At 38.0% G+C, this 17,255-nt stretch overlaps 1 long non-coding RNA gene and 1 pseudogene across 2 annotated transcripts in view; one reads left to right on the top strand and one right to left on the bottom strand.

Moving 5' to 3' along the window:
• The window catches only part of LOC145722574 (uncharacterized), a 365,423-nt gene that overhangs the window by 189,077 nt on the left and 159,091 nt on the right, over positions 1 to 17,255 (bottom strand). The window lies entirely within an intron of this gene.
• Positions 3,253 to 17,255, top strand: part of LOC102725870 (glyceraldehyde-3-phosphate dehydrogenase pseudogene) — a 271,823-nt pseudogene continuing 257,820 nt past the window's right edge. Inside the window, exon 1 of the transcript XR_014146913.1 lies at positions 3,253 to 4,404. The product of XR_014146913.1 is annotated as a glyceraldehyde-3-phosphate dehydrogenase pseudogene (transcript). The remainder of the gene's footprint in view (positions 4,405 to 17,255) is intronic.

Genomic DNA, 17,255 nt, shown 5'->3' with positions numbered 1-17,255 from the left:
ACCCAGGAACCAGACAAATGTGATTTTGAATTTCTAGTTCAGCTAAATTTCATTCAATCATTTTTGATACTCAGTTTATTTGGCTTTAACATGGAGATAATGGGAAGCACTCCTCATTGATTCACCCTGTTCCCTGTAAGTGGGAAGCAGTTAGTGGTACTTTTTTCACTTCTGTTTCATATATAAATGGTACTTTTTTCACTTCTGTTTCATATATAAAGATCTTGAATTAATTTATTCAACAAACGCTTATAGATTATCATTATGTGTATAATTCTACATACCAAAAACACACAGGAGATCAAAATAGAGTTCCTGACCTCAGAGAACTTATACTAATGTATAGAGGAAGACAATAAAAAAAAAACCGTAAACAACATGTTAGATAATTAGATGATGATAAATTATTATGGAGAAAGATAAAACAGAGTGAGGGAGATGACTGGGGTGTGTATAGTTCTATTACATAAGAAGATTAAGGAAGGTGACATGTGAACAGAGTCCTATAAAAGTGAGCAAGAAAATCATATGCATATCCAAGGAAAGAACATTCCAGAAGAGGGAAATGATAAGTAGAAAAGCACTGAAGAAGGGATATCTATGGCATGGAAAAAGCTGGAAGAGAAGCTGGTAGTGGAGCTTCCTGTGTTTTTAGTCACCATTGCTCCATCCATGAACAAGGATACATAGTTCATTTCCCACTTGGAACGGGAAGCAGGAGAGGGACTGAACAGGATGCAAGGTTGGGAAGCTCTATGGTCAGGTCTGGCGGTGCATTTTCAATTTCACTGCGTCAAACATTTTTTGAATATATGTAAGACTCTATACCAGCCTCTAAAAGAAGATAAAGATACAGAGAAGGCACTGATAATAAAGAACTCATTTTGTCTGAAAAGTTGCATGTATTCAGAACTTTCTAAGCACCACTTTACATGTAACTACAAAACCCCTTCAAATAAAAATAAAATTATTTTTGGACTTTCTATCTTTTGGTCCATCTATCCCATGCCACATTGCCCTAATTAGTGCAGATAATTGAAAGTTCACTTTATTTTCAAAGCAGAAAATAGCTAATTGGCCCACCAGCTGGGAAGTGGAGTGTTTCCAGATTGTAATTTTAGTGGTCATTTTAAGACCAGAAGGGACTCAAAAATGTCATTTAATCCATCTCTCTGCCTGCAAGCAGGAAACATCTCCACTTTGTCCTGGCGGACGGTGCTTACTGCCTGCCTCCAGTCCATCTCAATCAATGTGCTTGGCCAAGCTCTATGCCAAGCTGTACATGTCCATATCTTAGCAGGGAGGGTACATTGCAGGGTATTTTCACATATTAGAAATTTTTCATCTCTACTCACTTAAAAAACAATACTATTCTCATATTAACATAGTAATTAAACATATAAATGTAATAAACTTCCAAAAAACTATTCCAAGTGACAAGACTTACTATATGTTTTTTTGAGTTGGTAGAAATTTTTTTGTTGTCTTAGGCTTTATAGAACTGGCCACGAATTTTTGTTTTTGGATGGAAAACTATAAGAAGGTGGTAAGTCCCTTTCCTGTTATTAAGGTTAAGCTAAGCAAACATTATTTTAACCTTTGTTGTACTTCTGGCTCACATTTTCTCCACCATTATACTGGACTTTCTCTTGCATTGCCCAATGTTGGGTGTTTGTACTTTTTTTTTCCTCCTACATCTGTTTTTCCTCAAACTCTCTGCACTTTCTGCATAACTTTCATTTTCCTTCTGTGACTTTTTCTCCTGCTCCATTGTTTCTCTTGACATATACCAGTAAGCTACATCTTTACATTTTTATTTTTACTCACTTTTTTGCTTTTCCTTTTGTTTCCACCTCTTTTTAAAATCCTACTTTCTCTCCTGCCCTGGTAAAACCAAGTCTCATGCCATTCTGAAATGTGACCATAGTCCTACCTCTCTCCTATGATGTGGTCGAGCCTTGGGCTTTCAGTCCATTTGCTAAATAACCAAGTTGGCCAGAAGAAGCAGAAGAGACAACATTCAAGTCTAGGGTCTCAAATGTAACAAATTACAAGGTTAAGAAATACTGACATTATACCACTGCAAACTTTCATTTCACATTTTATCTACAAGATCTAAAGAGAAAATAGGGTTAGCACCTGTATCAATAAGGGACTTATCAAAATGAAAGAAAATTTTACTTCCATTTTTAAAACTACTATATGATTTTTAGGTAGCATTTTTATGATTACTGAGTTAGAAAGAATATGAACTTTGATTGGGATGGCATTCAGATCTACAATATATTGGTGAACATCAGTAGTAGCCCAATGGATCAAACAGACCAGTTAGCCCCTAGGAGCACAAGCAGACTACAGCCCAGCTCATCTCTTCTACCTTATTAGTATTTCTTACTTAACATGCCTCTAATCTCGTAACTGACCCAACTCTACACAGATTTTCATTTTCTATTTCACCCTCTCAGCTCCCTAAGTGAAATTTATAGTGTCTCATGAACTAGAAAAGTTAAATTGATAATAATCATGGTAGCCAGAATAATGACCCCCCCCAAACACACACACACACACACAAAGAGCTCTACATGTTAACCCCTGGAACCTATAAATATGCTATCTTACATGGCAGAGGGGAACTAAGGTTGGAGATGGAATTAAGGTTGCTAACTAGCTGACTTTAAAATAGAAAGATGATCCTGGATTACTTAGGTGGGCTCAATATAATCAGAAGGGTCCTGGAAGGAGGCAAGAAAAGAGAGGAAGAAGAGTCAGACTCACAGTGATTTGATGTGATCTGATTTGATTTGAAAGGCCTAACCTGCCATTGCTGGCTTTGAAGAGGAAGGAAGGGACCACAAGTCAAGAAGTGCGGACAGCCTCTAGAAGCTGGAAATGGCAAAGAAACATGATTTCCCAGAGCCTCCAGAAGAAACAACCCTGCTAACACCTTCATTGGAAACCCATTTTCAACTTCTGATCTCCAGAACTATAGGATAACGAATTTGTGTAACAACACTAAGTTTGTGGCAATTTGTTATAGCAGCAATATCAAATTAGTACAATAATAAAGCCATAAATAGTTTCATCGTAATCATTTTTAAATGTGTAATATAGATTTCTCAATGTATAATTTAAGTTTTTAAGCCTAGAATCTAAAATGGGCTTTTCCCCCACAACAACACTGTTTCTGAATTCTGATGTGATTTTCTCATAGCAAAACTGAATTTAAGAATATTACATTTAAAAATATTTTGAGGCTCTCTGCTCCTCCCCATTCGACAGACAGCCGCATCTTCTGGTGCAGTGCCAGCCACGTCCCCGAGACACGATGGTGAAGGTCGGAGTGAACGGATTTGGCCGTATTGGGCCCCTGGTCACCAGGGCTGCTTTTAACTCCGGCAAAGTGGATACTGTCCCCATCAATGACCTCTTCATTGACCTCAACTACATGGTCTACATGTTCCAGTATGATTCCACCCATGGCAAATTCCACGGCATAGTCAAGGCTGAGAACGGGAAGCTTGTCATCAATGGAAAGTCCATCTCCATCTTCCAGGGGTGAGATCCCGCCAACATCAAATGGGGTGATGCTGGTGCTGAGTGTGTTGTGGAGTCCACTGGGGTCTTCACCACCATGGAGAAGGTTGGGGCTCACTTGAAGGGTGGGGCCAAAAGGGTCATCATCTCTGTTCCTTCTGCCGATGCCCCCATGTTGGTGATGGGTGTGAACCATGAGAAGTATGACAACTCCCTCAAGATTGTCAGCAATGCCTCCTGCACCACCAACTGCTTGGCTCCTCTGGCCAAGGTCATCCATGACAACTTCGGCATCGTGGAGTGACTCATGACCACCGTCCATGCCATCACTGCCACCCAGAAAGACGGTGGACGGCCCCTCTGGGAAGCTGTGGTGCAACAGCCGAGGGGCTGCCCAGAACATCATCCCTGCTTCCACTGGCGCTGCCAAGGCAGTGGGCAAGGTTATGCCCTGAGCTAAACGGGAAGCTCGCTGGCATGGCCTTCCGTGTCCCCACCCCCAAAGTGTCCGTCGTGGATCTGACCTGCCGCCGGGAGAAAGCTGCCAAATACGACAACGAGAAGGTGGTGAAGCAGGCATCAGAGGGCCCCCTCAAGGGCATCCTGGGGTACACTGAGGACCAGGTTGTCTCCTGCAACTTTAACAGTGACACCCACTCCTCCACCTTCGATGCTGGGGCTGGCACTGCTCTCAACGACCACTTTGTCAAGCTCACTTCCTGGTATGACAATGAATTTGGCTACAGCAACCGGGTGGTGGACCTTATGGTCCACATGGCCTCCAAGGAGTAAGAACCCCCTGGACCACCAGCCCCAGCGAGAGCAAGAGGAAGAGAGAGGCCCTCAGCTACTGGGGAGTCCCTGCCCCAACTTATCCCCCAAAACACTGAGAATCTCCCAACCTCCACCATTTCCATCCCAAACCCCCTGAAGAAGGGGAAGGGCTTGGGGAGCCCTACCTTGTCATGTACCATCAATAAAGTATACTGTACCCAGCCAAAAAAAAAAAAAAATTTTTGAATACTATCTAGATATAACATTGTCTAAATAGTTTTACATATAAGGAAATGTTATCAGAAGCATTAAACTTTCTAAATAATTATTAAAAGATTTATATTTCATTCTAAAATAGCCCTAATAGTCTCTTTTCTAATTTTGTCTCATATTCTTTTTCATGGAACTGTTTTAATCCTAGATAAGATATTTGAGTTTCTCACATATCAGACTCATTTCCACACAACCAAACTTTTAAAGTTAAGTCAATAATATTTGGATATATGTGAGTAAAGTTTTAAAATCATGTTAAGCAAAGTCTCTGACAGAACTATTACTCAAATGTTGAACTTTGGGGGAACTTTATGGCTATTTTTCTATTTTCTCTTCAAGTCAGAAACATTTATATTTTCTATGTGCATGATTTTAGACAAGTTAGTTAACCTTTTCACCCAAGTGTGTCAGACAAGAGTATTTAAGATTCCTTGATATTATGACTTTAAAACATGCATAGACATTTCATAAGAATGGTGAATATGAAAAAGCGTTACAAACATTTCCTATCCATGGATAAACTTAAAATGTTAAGCTTGAAGTCAAGCTTAATTACTGTTTCTCAGTATAGAGTCTGGATACATATCGCCACAATGCCTAATCTTATGTTTAGGGTATTTTTCAAATGTGGCAGAAATTTCCCTAATTAAAATATGTTTTGCTGGCTCTTCAGGGAATGTAGGAGAGGAAGAGTGCATAGACCCTCTCAATAGAACCCTCTCCTTTTAGGGCCAGTGCTCATCCTTAACCAAGATCACATTGTGAAGTTCCTGCTGTGAGAGAAGAAAATGTATTAGGAGAGTTTAATTGGATTCCGTTAGCATTATCTAAAGCTCAGTACTACTTCCAAAGACTTCACTCGAAGATCTTTAGTTTTAGACATTCTTCCAAGGAGACAATGTGTAATATTGGAGGATCTATCAGTAATATATCACATCAAAAATGAAACTACTTTTAAATCATTTTAAGGGATGCTAAAATACATTTAACAAAATATTTAAGATTAAAAAATAAAAAAATAAAATCAAGCTTAAAATTACAACTATCAAAAATTAGTTAAAGGGGCGCCTGGGTGGCTCAGTCATTAAGCGTCTGCCTTTGGCTCAGGTCATGATTCCAGGTCCTGGGATCAAGGCCCACATCGGGCTCCCTGCTCAGCGGGAAGCCTGCTTCTCCCTCTCCCACTCCCCCTGCTTGTATTCCCTCTCTCGCTGTGTCTCTCTCTGTCAAATAAATAAATAAAATCTTTAAAAAAAAAAATTACCAAACTGATGGTCACGAGTGGGAAGGTAGGTGGAGGGAAGGGTGAAATGGGTGATGGAGATTAAAGAGTACACTTACTTGATGAGCACTGAGTAATGTACAGAATTGTTGAATCACTATACTGTACATCTGAAACTAATATAACACTGCATGGTTTTTTATTCAAATTTTAGCTAGTTAACATACAGTGCAATATTGGTTTCAGGAATAGAATTCAGTGATTCATCACTTACATACAACACCCAGTGCTCATCACAACAAGTACCCTCCTTAATCCCCATCACCCATCTAGCCCATCTCCCACCCACCTCCCTCCATCAATCCTCACTTTATTGTCTACCCTTAAGAGTCTCTTGTGGTTTGTTTCCCTCTCTCCCTTTTTTCTTTTCCCCTTTCCTTCTTAAATTCCTTAAATTCCATGTATGAGTGAAATCATGTGGTATTTGTCTTTCTCTGACTTATTTCACTTAGCATAATACACTCTAATTACATCCACATTGTTGCAAACGGCAAGATTTCATTATTTTTGATGGCTGAATAATATTCCATTGTGTATATATACCACATCTTCTTTATCCATTCATCAGTCAATGGACATTTGGGCTCTTTCCATAGTTTCACTATTGTTGATAATGTTGCTATAAACATTGGGGTGCATGTACTCCTTCAAATCTGTATTTTTGTAACCTTTGGATAAATACCTAGTAGTGTAATTGCTGGATCATAGAGTAAGTTCTATTTTTAACTTTTTGAGGAACCTCCATATTGTTTCCACAGGTACAGTGACTGCACCAGTCTGCATTCCTACCAACAGTGCATGAGGGTTCATTTTTCTCCACATTCTTGCCAATACTTTTTGTTTCTTATCTTTTTGATTTTAGTCATTCTGACAGATGTGAGGTGGTAATCTCATTGTGCTTTTGATTTGTATTTCCATGGTGATGACTGATGTTGAGCATCTTTTCAGGTGTTTGTTGGCCATCTGCATGTCTTCTTTGGAAAAGTGTCTATTCGTGTTTTCTGCCCATTTCATAACAGGATTATTTGGTTTTGGGGTGTTGAGTTTAGTAAATTCTTTACAGATTTTGGATACTAACCCTTTAGAAGATATGTCATTTGCAAATATCTTCTCCCATTCCATAGGCTGCCTTTGAGTTTTACTGATTGTTTCCTTTGCTGTGCTGAAGCTTTTTATCTTGATGAAGTCCCAATAGTTCATTTTTGATTTTGTTTCCCTTGCCTCTGATGACACGTCTAGTAAGAAGTTGCTATGGCCGAGGTCAAAGAAGTTTCTGCCTCTGTTCTTATCTAGAATTTTGATGGTTTTCTGTCTCATATTTAGGTCTTTCATCCATTTTGAAATTATTTTTGTGTATCATATAAGAAAGTGGTCCAGTTTCATTCTTCTGCATGTGGCTGTCCACTTTTCCCAACATCATTTGTTGAAGATACTTTTTTCCATCAGATATTCTTTCCTACTTTGTCAAAGATTAGTTGACCGTATAGTTGTGGGTCCATTTCTGGGTTTTCTATTCTGTTCCATTGATCTATGTGTCTGTTTTTGTACCAGTACCATACTGTCTTGATGACTACAGCTTTGTAATACAGCTGGAAATCCAGAATCATGATGCCCCCAGTTTTGTGTTTCTTTTTCAAGATCACTTGGGCTATTTGAGATCTTTTGTGGTTCCATACAGATTTTAGGATTATTTGTTCTAACTCTGTGAAAAATGCTGGTGGTATTTTGATGAGGATTGCATTAAATATGTAGATTGCTTTGGGTAGTATAGACATTTTAACAATATTTGTTCTTCTAATCCATGAGCATGGAGTGCTTTTCCACTTCTTTGTGTCCTCTTCCATTTCTTTCATACGTGTTCTTTAGTTTTCAGAGTGCAGATCTTTTACCTCTTTAGTTAGGTTTATTCCTAGGTATCGTTGTTTTTGGTGCAATTTCAATGGGATCAATTTCCTGACTTCTTTTTCTGCTGCTTCATTATTGGTATATAGAAATGCAGCAGATTTCTGCACATTGATTTTATATCTTGCAACTTTGCTGAATGCCTGTATTAGTTCTGGCAGTTTTTTGGTGGAATCTTTCAGGTTTTCTACATAGAGTATCATGTCATCTGCAAATAGTGAAAGTTTGGCTTCTTCCTCGCCAATTGGGAAGCCTCTTAGTTCTTTCTATTTTCTGATCGCTGAGACTAGGACTTCCAGTACTATGTTAAATAGTCATGGTGAGAGTGGACATCCTTGTCTTTTTCCAAACCACAGGAAAAAGGCTCTCAGTTTTTCTCAGATATTAGTTGTGTGTCTTTCACATATGGCCTTTATGATGTTGAGGTCTATTCCATCCATCCTTCCTTTGTTGAGGCTTTTTTTATCAAGAATGGATGCTGTATTTTGTCAAAAGCTTTTCCTGTATCTATTGACAGGATCATATGGTTCTAATCCTGTCTTTTATTATTGAGGTGTATCACATTGATTAATTTGTGAATACTGAACCACTCTTGCAGCCCAGGAATAAATCCCACTTGATCATGGTGAGTGATTCTTTTAATGTATTGTTGAATTCCATTTGCTAACATTTTATTAAGAATTTTTGCATCCATGTTCATCACGGATATTGGCCTGTAGTTCTCCTTTTTAGGGGTCTTTGTCTGGTTTTGGAATCAAGGTAATGCTGGCTTCATAGAATGAGTTTGGAAGTTTTCCTTCCATTTCTACTTTTTGAAACAGTTTGAGAATAATAAATATTAATTCACATTTAAATGTCCAGTAGAATTATCCTGGGAAGCCATCTGGCCCAGGACTTTTGTTTGCTGGGAGATTCAATTTCTTTGCTGGTTGTGGGTCTGTTCAAATAATAAATGTAAAAAAACTCCCTGATAATAATACAATACAATAATACAATAATAGTAGGGGACTTCAACATCCCACCTACAGCAATGGACAGATCACCTAAGCAGAAAACCAACAAGGAAACAATCGCTTTGAATGATACGTTGGATTGGGTGGACTTAACAAATATATTCAGAGCATTTCACCCTAAAGCAGCAGAATATACATTCTTTTTGAGTGCACATGGAACATTCTCCAGAAGAGATCACATACTGGATCACAAATCAGCCCTCAACAAGTACAAAAAGATTGAGATCATACCATGCATATTATCAGACCACAACACTATGAAACTTGAATTCAACCACAAGAGAAAATTTGAAAGATCTCAAATACATGGAGGTAAAGAACATCCTGAATGAATGGGTTAATGAATGAATGGGTTAGAATGAATGGGTTAACCAGGAAATTAAAGAAGAAATAAAAAAATATGTGGAAGCAAATGAAAATGAAAACACGACAATACAAAACCTTTGGGATGCAGCAAAGGCCGTCCTAAGAGGGAAGTATATTGCAACACAGACCTACCTCAAGAAGCAAGTAAAATCTCAAATATACAACCTAACCTTACACTAAAGGAGCTAGAAAAAGAATAGCAAATAAAGCCTAAAGCCAGCAGAAGAAGGGAAATAATAAAGATTAGAACAGAAATAATGGATATAGAAACAAAAAAAAAAAACAGTAAAACAAATTAACAAAACTAAGCTGGTTCTTTGAAATAATTAATAAAATTGATGAACCCCTAGCCAAACTTATCAATAAGGAAAGAGAAAGGACCCAAATAGATAAAATCACAAATGAAAGAGGGAAGACCACAACCAACACCAAAGAAATACAAACAATTATAAGAGAATACTATGAAAAATTATATGCCAACAAAGTGGGCAATTGGAAGACATGGACAAATTCCTGGAAACTTACAAACTACCAAAACTGAAATAGGAAGAAATAGAAAATTTGAACAGACCCACAATGATCGTTAAGTCTAAAATGAGTCTCTTGTAGGCATATAGATGGATCTTGGTTTTTATCCATTCTGATACTCTCTGTCTTTTGATTGAAGGATTTAACCCATTTACATTCAGAGTGATTATTGAAAGATATGAATTTACTGCCACTGTATTACCTGTAGAGTTTGTGTTTCTGGTGATGTTCTCTGGTCCTTTCTAGTCTTTGTTGCTTTTGGTCTTTTTGTCTCCATTCAGAGTCCCCCTTAAAATTTCTTGCAGGGCTGGTTTAGTGGTCATGAACTCCTTTATTTTTTTGTTTGGGAAACTATTTCTCCTTCTATTCCGAATCACAGCCTTGCTGGATAAAGAATGCTTGGCCGCATATCTTTCCCATTCAGCATATTGAATGTTTCCTGTCACTCTCTTCTGGCCTGCCAAGTTTCTGTGGACAGATCTGCTGCTAACCTTTTGTATCTACCCTTGTAGATTGGTGGGGACCTTTTGTCCCTAGCTCCTTTCAGAGTTCTCTTTATCATTGTTTGCAAGTTTCACTATGATGTGTCTTGGTGTTGACCTGTTTTTGTTGATTTTGAGAGGCATTCTCTTTGCATCTTGGACTTGAATGCCTGTTTCCTTCCCCAGATTAGGGAAGTTCTCAGCTATAATTTGTTTGAATAAGCCTTCTGTCCCTTTTTCTCTCTCTTCATCTTCTGGGACTCTATGATATGAATGTTATTACATTTTAATAAGTCGCTGAGTTTCCTAATTCTACCTTTGTGATCCATTAACTTTCTTTCCCTCTTCTTTTCAGCTTCATTATTTTCCATAATTTTATCTTCTGTATCTCTGATTTGCTCCTCTGTTTCGTCCATCCTTATTTTTATAGCATCCATTTGGGTTTGCATCTCAGTTACAGCATTTTTAATTTCAGCCTGACTAGATTTTAGTTCTTTTATCTCTGCAGTAAGGGATTCTCTAGGGTCTTCTATTCTTTTTTCAAGCCTAGCTAATAACCTTATAATTGTTGTTTTAAATTCTAGTTCCAACACCTTACTTATATCTGTATTCATTAAATCCCTGGCTGTGAGTTCTACTTCTTGTTCTTTCTTTGGGATGAATTTCCCTGTCTTATCATTTTGCCCAGAAAAGAAAAGAAGAAAGAAAACAAAAAACAAACAAAAACAAACAAACAAAGAAAACAAACAAAAAAATTGGATCCTGGGTGTGTTCTGGTCTGCTTGTTAGAAGAATCTAGATCCAAAAATATAAAATAAAATAAAATAAATAAAATAAACAACAAAATAATATATAATGTAAAAATATATATGAATAAAAATTTTTAAATAATAAATTTTAAAAGGGATTAAAAAAATAAGAAAATAAATGAAAAACTAATAACAAGAGTGGTGCCACACTCTATAGCCCTGGAGCTTAAAGTTCACACCCCCACTCTTCAGGGAGCCCTCCCAGAGGAGCAATCACCCCTCTTGTGCCCCGGTTTCCATCAGAAACCTGTGTTCACCCTGCCTGTGTCTGAGATTTTTTATCTCAAGCCCATGACTGAGTTTGAAAACTCCAAATTTTAGGGACTCCTGTGGGGCAGAGGTGCATTGTCCTCTGGTGGGGGGGGGGGGAGATGTCTCACTGCACTTTTGCCATTTGCTGGCCTGTCCCAGGAAAGCAGTCACATGACCACACAGTGATTCACAGTTCATGGCAAAACAGAACAGAAAGCCAGGCACCAAGACTCACTGCTTTCAGCCAGCTTCCACACTCCTCTATGCCTAGGAACAGGGCAGCACGTTGGCACCACCTGTTCTTCTTGCAACCAGGAGATACTCAGACCACCCTATCACTCCTGGGACTCTGCCCTGCTTTGCCACCTGAGCACATTTAAGGCACGTCCCCCACAGTAGCAGACTTCTGAAAGTTCAGATTTTGTGCTCTGCTGCTTATGATACTTTGCAGTAGCTTCCACAAACAGATGTCCCTCCCTGCTACCATACCCATAGCTATATTTCCAAGTCAACTCCTGCACCTCCTACCTTCCAAGAAGTGGTCACTTTTCTACTTATAGACTGCCAGTTTTTGTTCTCTCACACTTCCAATTGATTTCTTGGGGATTCAACATGATTTGATAACTATCTAGCTGTGTTCAAGGGATGAGACAAGTTTAGGGTCCCCTACTCCTCTGCCATCTTAACTCCTCCTATAACACCGTATGTTAACTATACTGGAATTAAAATTTTTAAAAAAAGGAAAAAATTAATTACCAATATTAATCAGGCAGTCATTGGGAAATGCTCAGCTTCACTTACACATATACCATAGATATGAGTGAATCCCCCAAAATACCACCCCCAACTTCTTCCTATTCTCTCAATAGCCACCACAGGTGTTTCAGATATCTAATGTTACTGATAATATAGAAAATGAAAAGTCTTATAAATATCATTGAGAGAGCTGAGGATCCTAGGGGAAAAAGTGAATGAAATCTTTAGAGATTTCTATCAGAGAATATTTCAAAAGCAACTCATTCACAACCTTTCATTCCCCCATTCAACCTTTTAAAAGTCTCCAGCCCTGCCAGAATCTCAGCAATGAGCTATGACAAAAGGCACTGTCTGTGGGTACAGCTAAAAAAGTCCACTCTCAAGGGCGCCTAGGTGGCTCAGTCGTTAAGCATCTGCCTTCGGCTCAGGTCATGATCCCAGGGTCCTGGGATTGAGTCCCACATCAGGCTCCCTGCTCAGCGGGAATCCTGCTTTTCCCTCTCCCACTCCCCCTGCTTGTGTTCCTGCTCTCGCTGTCTCTCTCTCTGTCAAATAAATAAATAAAATCTTAAAAAAAAAAAAAGTCCACTCTCTCTGTAACCAGAGACCAAATCTTCATCTTATCAGTTTTCATAAGTCCTATGCCACCTTTCTGGTTTATCTTACAAACTGTTGACCTCAGCTGAAAACATACCAGCACTGACCATCACTTACTAACCTCTTGAAGACCTCTAAACAAAAAAATTAGAACAGAGTCCCCTTTAAAATATATGGGACTTATATTTTAATTTCTGATTCTTCTCTTAAATTTGTTCCATGTATTATAGGCTCATGTTATCTTAGAGTGGAACACGATTCCCTTTCCTGTGAAAAAGCAAAATATTGTCCTTTGGCAGACATTTATTGTGTAAACTTGCCACTGAGCTATTTTGCATCTCATTACACAGTCTGATTTGCCAATAGCTAATTACAGCAGTCATTTACTTATTCCATCTTCACAGCATCATAGCAATAAAACAAGGAGTCTGATGGTATCACTTACGTGGAATGCATTATGATAGAAGTGGATATCACATTCTTACACTCCTCTACTCACATGTATGCATTTATTTCTCCAGGCCTTCATGCCTGAAATAAATTTACTGGAATCCCAGCCTCTACTATAGGTTACGTCTACAACTCAAGAATATCCAGGCGAAGGACATAGTGTTCCATCTTTACAATCAAATACAGATTTCCCATTAAAAAGAAAATTCTCTATTTCAAAAGATTTAATGGTATAGTCTTTTAAAAATAATTCCAGATGGCTAAATTTTATGACTGAAAATATCCCACTACAAGAAATATTTTTGCTTTATTGTAATTTGAACTAATTTTCAGACACTAGAGGTCTTATCTCTTAATGTTTTCCTATAAGAGGTTGGGTTTAGGACTTCCACCACATTTTCTTACATGATTTATTTCAGCTACTTTTGTACCTATTCACAATGACTTCACTCTTACTGACACATTTTCAGTGATTGTGCAAGACATGTTGATATTTTCCTACACTGTTTTGCTACTTTTTGTATCAACTTGGCCATCTTTTCTCACTCTGTTGCAACCCCACCCTCTTTTCTTTGAAGTCTCTGTCTACTTAAATTAAAAATAAATTTCATTGAGCTGAATGGCTTATTACATCAAAAGGAAAAAAATTCAAACAGAGCAGTGATTAAGTACATAACCTTTAACTGAAATGAATATTTCCAAAATAAACAACACTGAACAAATATTTCCCAATGGCCTATAGAGAGCTCATGTATAACACAATAGCTATGCTTTTATTTGCCCACATCATATTTCACAGTAAATGTTTCCAGTGTTTAAACACAATATTAACATACAGATTCTTGTGATATTCAAGTAATCTGAAAATCAAGTAAATTGAACGAACTCCTTAGCCCCAGCTTCTATTGATTGAAGTCACATGACTGTAAGTCAGGTTAGTTGCCACTAGATGGCTCTATTTTAAGTTGCTTTCTGAAACAATATATGCCCTGTAATTAAAGATCTGCGGTGAAAGCATAGGCATTGATGGTTAAAATTCTGGGGGGAAGGGGACAGGACACAAACTATATAAATGCAATAAATTTTTATATTTCATTCAAGATATTATTTTGGAATTATCATTCTAAAGTAGCTAAATGTAACATATACATAGAAATGATGCAAGAAAAAATAAGAAAAAAAATTTGACATACACTAACATGCTTTCTGTTACCTAAATGTATAAATTCTTTATCTCATGTAAGTTAAACATCCTAGTAGCCACCTCATTTTAAAATTAATTTTCAAATTTGGCTAGCACCTTTCCTTCGATGGCTTGGCTGACCCTGGTTTGTGACTCCATGAAGCCCCCTAGGCTTTTTAGTATATCTTCCATTACATAACTATGTGTCTTCCATAGGCCTATGGAGTCTGATTCACCAGGATCTAGTCTCCTTTATTTCAACTGTCATATAACTGTTACATTTTTCTGCTTAGGCTAGGAAAACAAGATTTTCAGTCTGGTTGCTTCTAAAAGCAATTGCCTGTTAAAGGAACTATAGATGTCTTTGAGCACTTTGAAATACTTACGTTGAACATAATAAATGTCTTTGAAAACAAATAAAGAATCTTTAGATCCTTCATACCGTGAACCATATGATTTTTTCCTCAGTTTTAATATAATCACCATGTGCTGAAACCTCACTACAACACATATCTTTCACAATCACACAATCATTCAGACCATCCTGCCTCTTTGTGGATGCAGTAGGTACCTAAACACATTTGTTAGATGAATGAAAGAACAGATGATGGAAGATTCTTTTTGTTGTGCCCCTTCCTAATCTACCTGTGCAATTTGCAAAGAGTGATACACAGATATTCCTCAACTTATGATGAGTTGATGTCTTGATAAACCCATCATGGTTGAAAATATCATTAAGTCAAAAAGGCATTTAATACACCTAACCTACCAAACATCATAGCTTAGCCTAGCCTACCTTAAATGTGCTCAGAACATTTACATGAGCCTACAGTTGGGCAAAATCATCTAACACAAAGCCTATATTATAATAAAGTGCTAAACAGTTCATGTAATTTAGTGAATACTATACTGAAAGTGGAAAACAGAATGGCCATAGGGGGAAAGAATGGTTGTAAGTGTATCCGTTGTTTATCCTCATGATCACATGACTGACTGGGAAATGTAGCTCACTACTGCTGTCCAGCATCATGAAAGAGTATCATACCACATATCGCCAGCCTGGGAAAATATCAAAATTCAAGTAGTATAGCTTCTACTGAAGGGGGATCACTTTTGCACCATCATAAAGTTGAAGAATCTTAAGTCAAACCTCCTGTCAACCTGGGGACTGTCAGTAGTGAGAACTATAAATCTCTTGCTCTAGCATTGTCTTCTAGAATTTGTAAAATAAGTAATAATCCAAAACTGTGTCCTAGATGTTTGCATTTTATGAGGAGTGGCTCCCAAATGTTGACATGTTCAAGCCATACGAATGAATTATTACATTTAAGACTCTGAGCATCTTGAAAATACCATTATTAGGGCCACAGTGTATACAACACCCCCTCCACAAAATCCCTACAATTGTAAAGCTACACAATTATGGGTCCCTTGGTCTAACTTCATATAGGACAAAATGAGAGATCCATCATATGGGAGCAAATCACAACCCATTGCCCTTTTTCAGGCTACCTGGTTTTCTCCCAAGTTCTGGAGAGGTATGTTGACCCTGAATCATATCACCACATAGTTTGTAGTGAAATCTGGAAAGTAAGTAGCCTGCTTAGCATTTAGCCTCCCTCTTCCCCTCACTGCCAGCTAACTGTGCAGAGTGTATGACTGTGGAAAGCAGGACAAGAACACAACTCTGTCACAGAACCCAACACAGCTGACACCTCAAGCAAGAAAGGACTACACACTCATTTAGCTGGCTTTTGTGTAGCCATTGGGTGAGGGTTGGGTTTTGGGTTTTTTTGGCATTAATTCAAAATGAATATTTGGTCCAACTTAAAATAGAAAATTTCCAATTTACCCACACACACAAAAGAGGTTTTTTTCAATGTTTTGTCATAAGTGAATGAAATATGTTTCCATCTCATCAGAGTTTCTATGGGAAAAACACCTAAAAATTAACATTACTAAATTTTCTTTTACCAACCTAGTAGTAGAGCACATGTGCCTAGGGGTAGGGTTTTTTAAAAAGGTAGGAAATCAAAACAGAAGGAAAGATAGTTTCCCAGACAAACAAGTTAAAGGTGTCCATGACCACTGAATCAGCCCTACAAGAAATGTTTAAGGGGACTCTTTGAGTGGAAAGGAAAGATCATTAGTAAAAGTAAGAAAAGCAGGAAGCACAAAAACAATAAAACTAAGTATATCTGCAAAAATCAGTCAAGGGGGCAACCCTGTCAGGATCCCTCACTCTTGAGAGCTTTTTCTGTGTCTTTACTTAATAAACATCTATCGCTTTACTCACAAAAAAAAAAAAAAAAATCAGTCATGGGACTCACAAAATAAGAGTATAAAGTATGACATCATATACCTAAAACTTGGGAAGAAGAGGAGTAAAGAATGGGTTCAAACTTAAGCAACCATTAACCTAATATAGACTGTTATATGCATAAGATGTTATATACAAACCAATGGTAACCACAAATCAAAAACCAGTAATAGATAGGCAAAAAATAAAGAGGAAAGAAACAAGTATATCACTAAAGAAAGCCAATTTATGGTGAGAGAAGAGAACAAGAGTAGAAAGGAAAAGATCTAAAGACCCATGAAACAGATAACAAAATGTCAATAAATACATACCTGTCAGTGATCACTTTGAATGTAAATGGACTAAATGCTTCAATCAAAAGACACTGGGTGGGGGCGGAGCAAGATGGCGGAGGAGTAGGAGACCTGGATTTTGTCTCCTCTCAGGAATTCAGCTGGATAGGGATCAAACCATTCTGAACACCTACGAACTCAACAGGAGATTGAAGAAAAGAATAGCAACAACTCTCTCATCAGAAAAGCGACCACTTTCTGGAAGGTAGGACGTGCGGAGAAGTGAATCCGAGGCGATATTCGGGAGGATAGACGGTGGGGAAGGGGCCTCCGTCGGCCGCTTCTGGCAAGTGATAGAACCACGGAGCACAATATCGGAACTTTTAAAAGTCTGCTCCGCTGAGGGACGTCACTCTGGTGGCTAAGCGGGGGGTGGAACCCTCCGGGACAGTGTGGTCTCAG

Source organism: Leptonychotes weddellii, chromosome 7 (genome assembly GCF_054177405.1).
Source record: "Leptonychotes weddellii isolate Sample4059 chromosome 7, ASM5417740v2, whole genome shotgun sequence".
Taxonomy (NCBI): Eukaryota; Metazoa; Chordata; class Mammalia; order Carnivora; family Phocidae; genus Leptonychotes; species Leptonychotes weddellii.
This window is presented reverse-complemented; position numbering and strand designations above follow the sequence as displayed.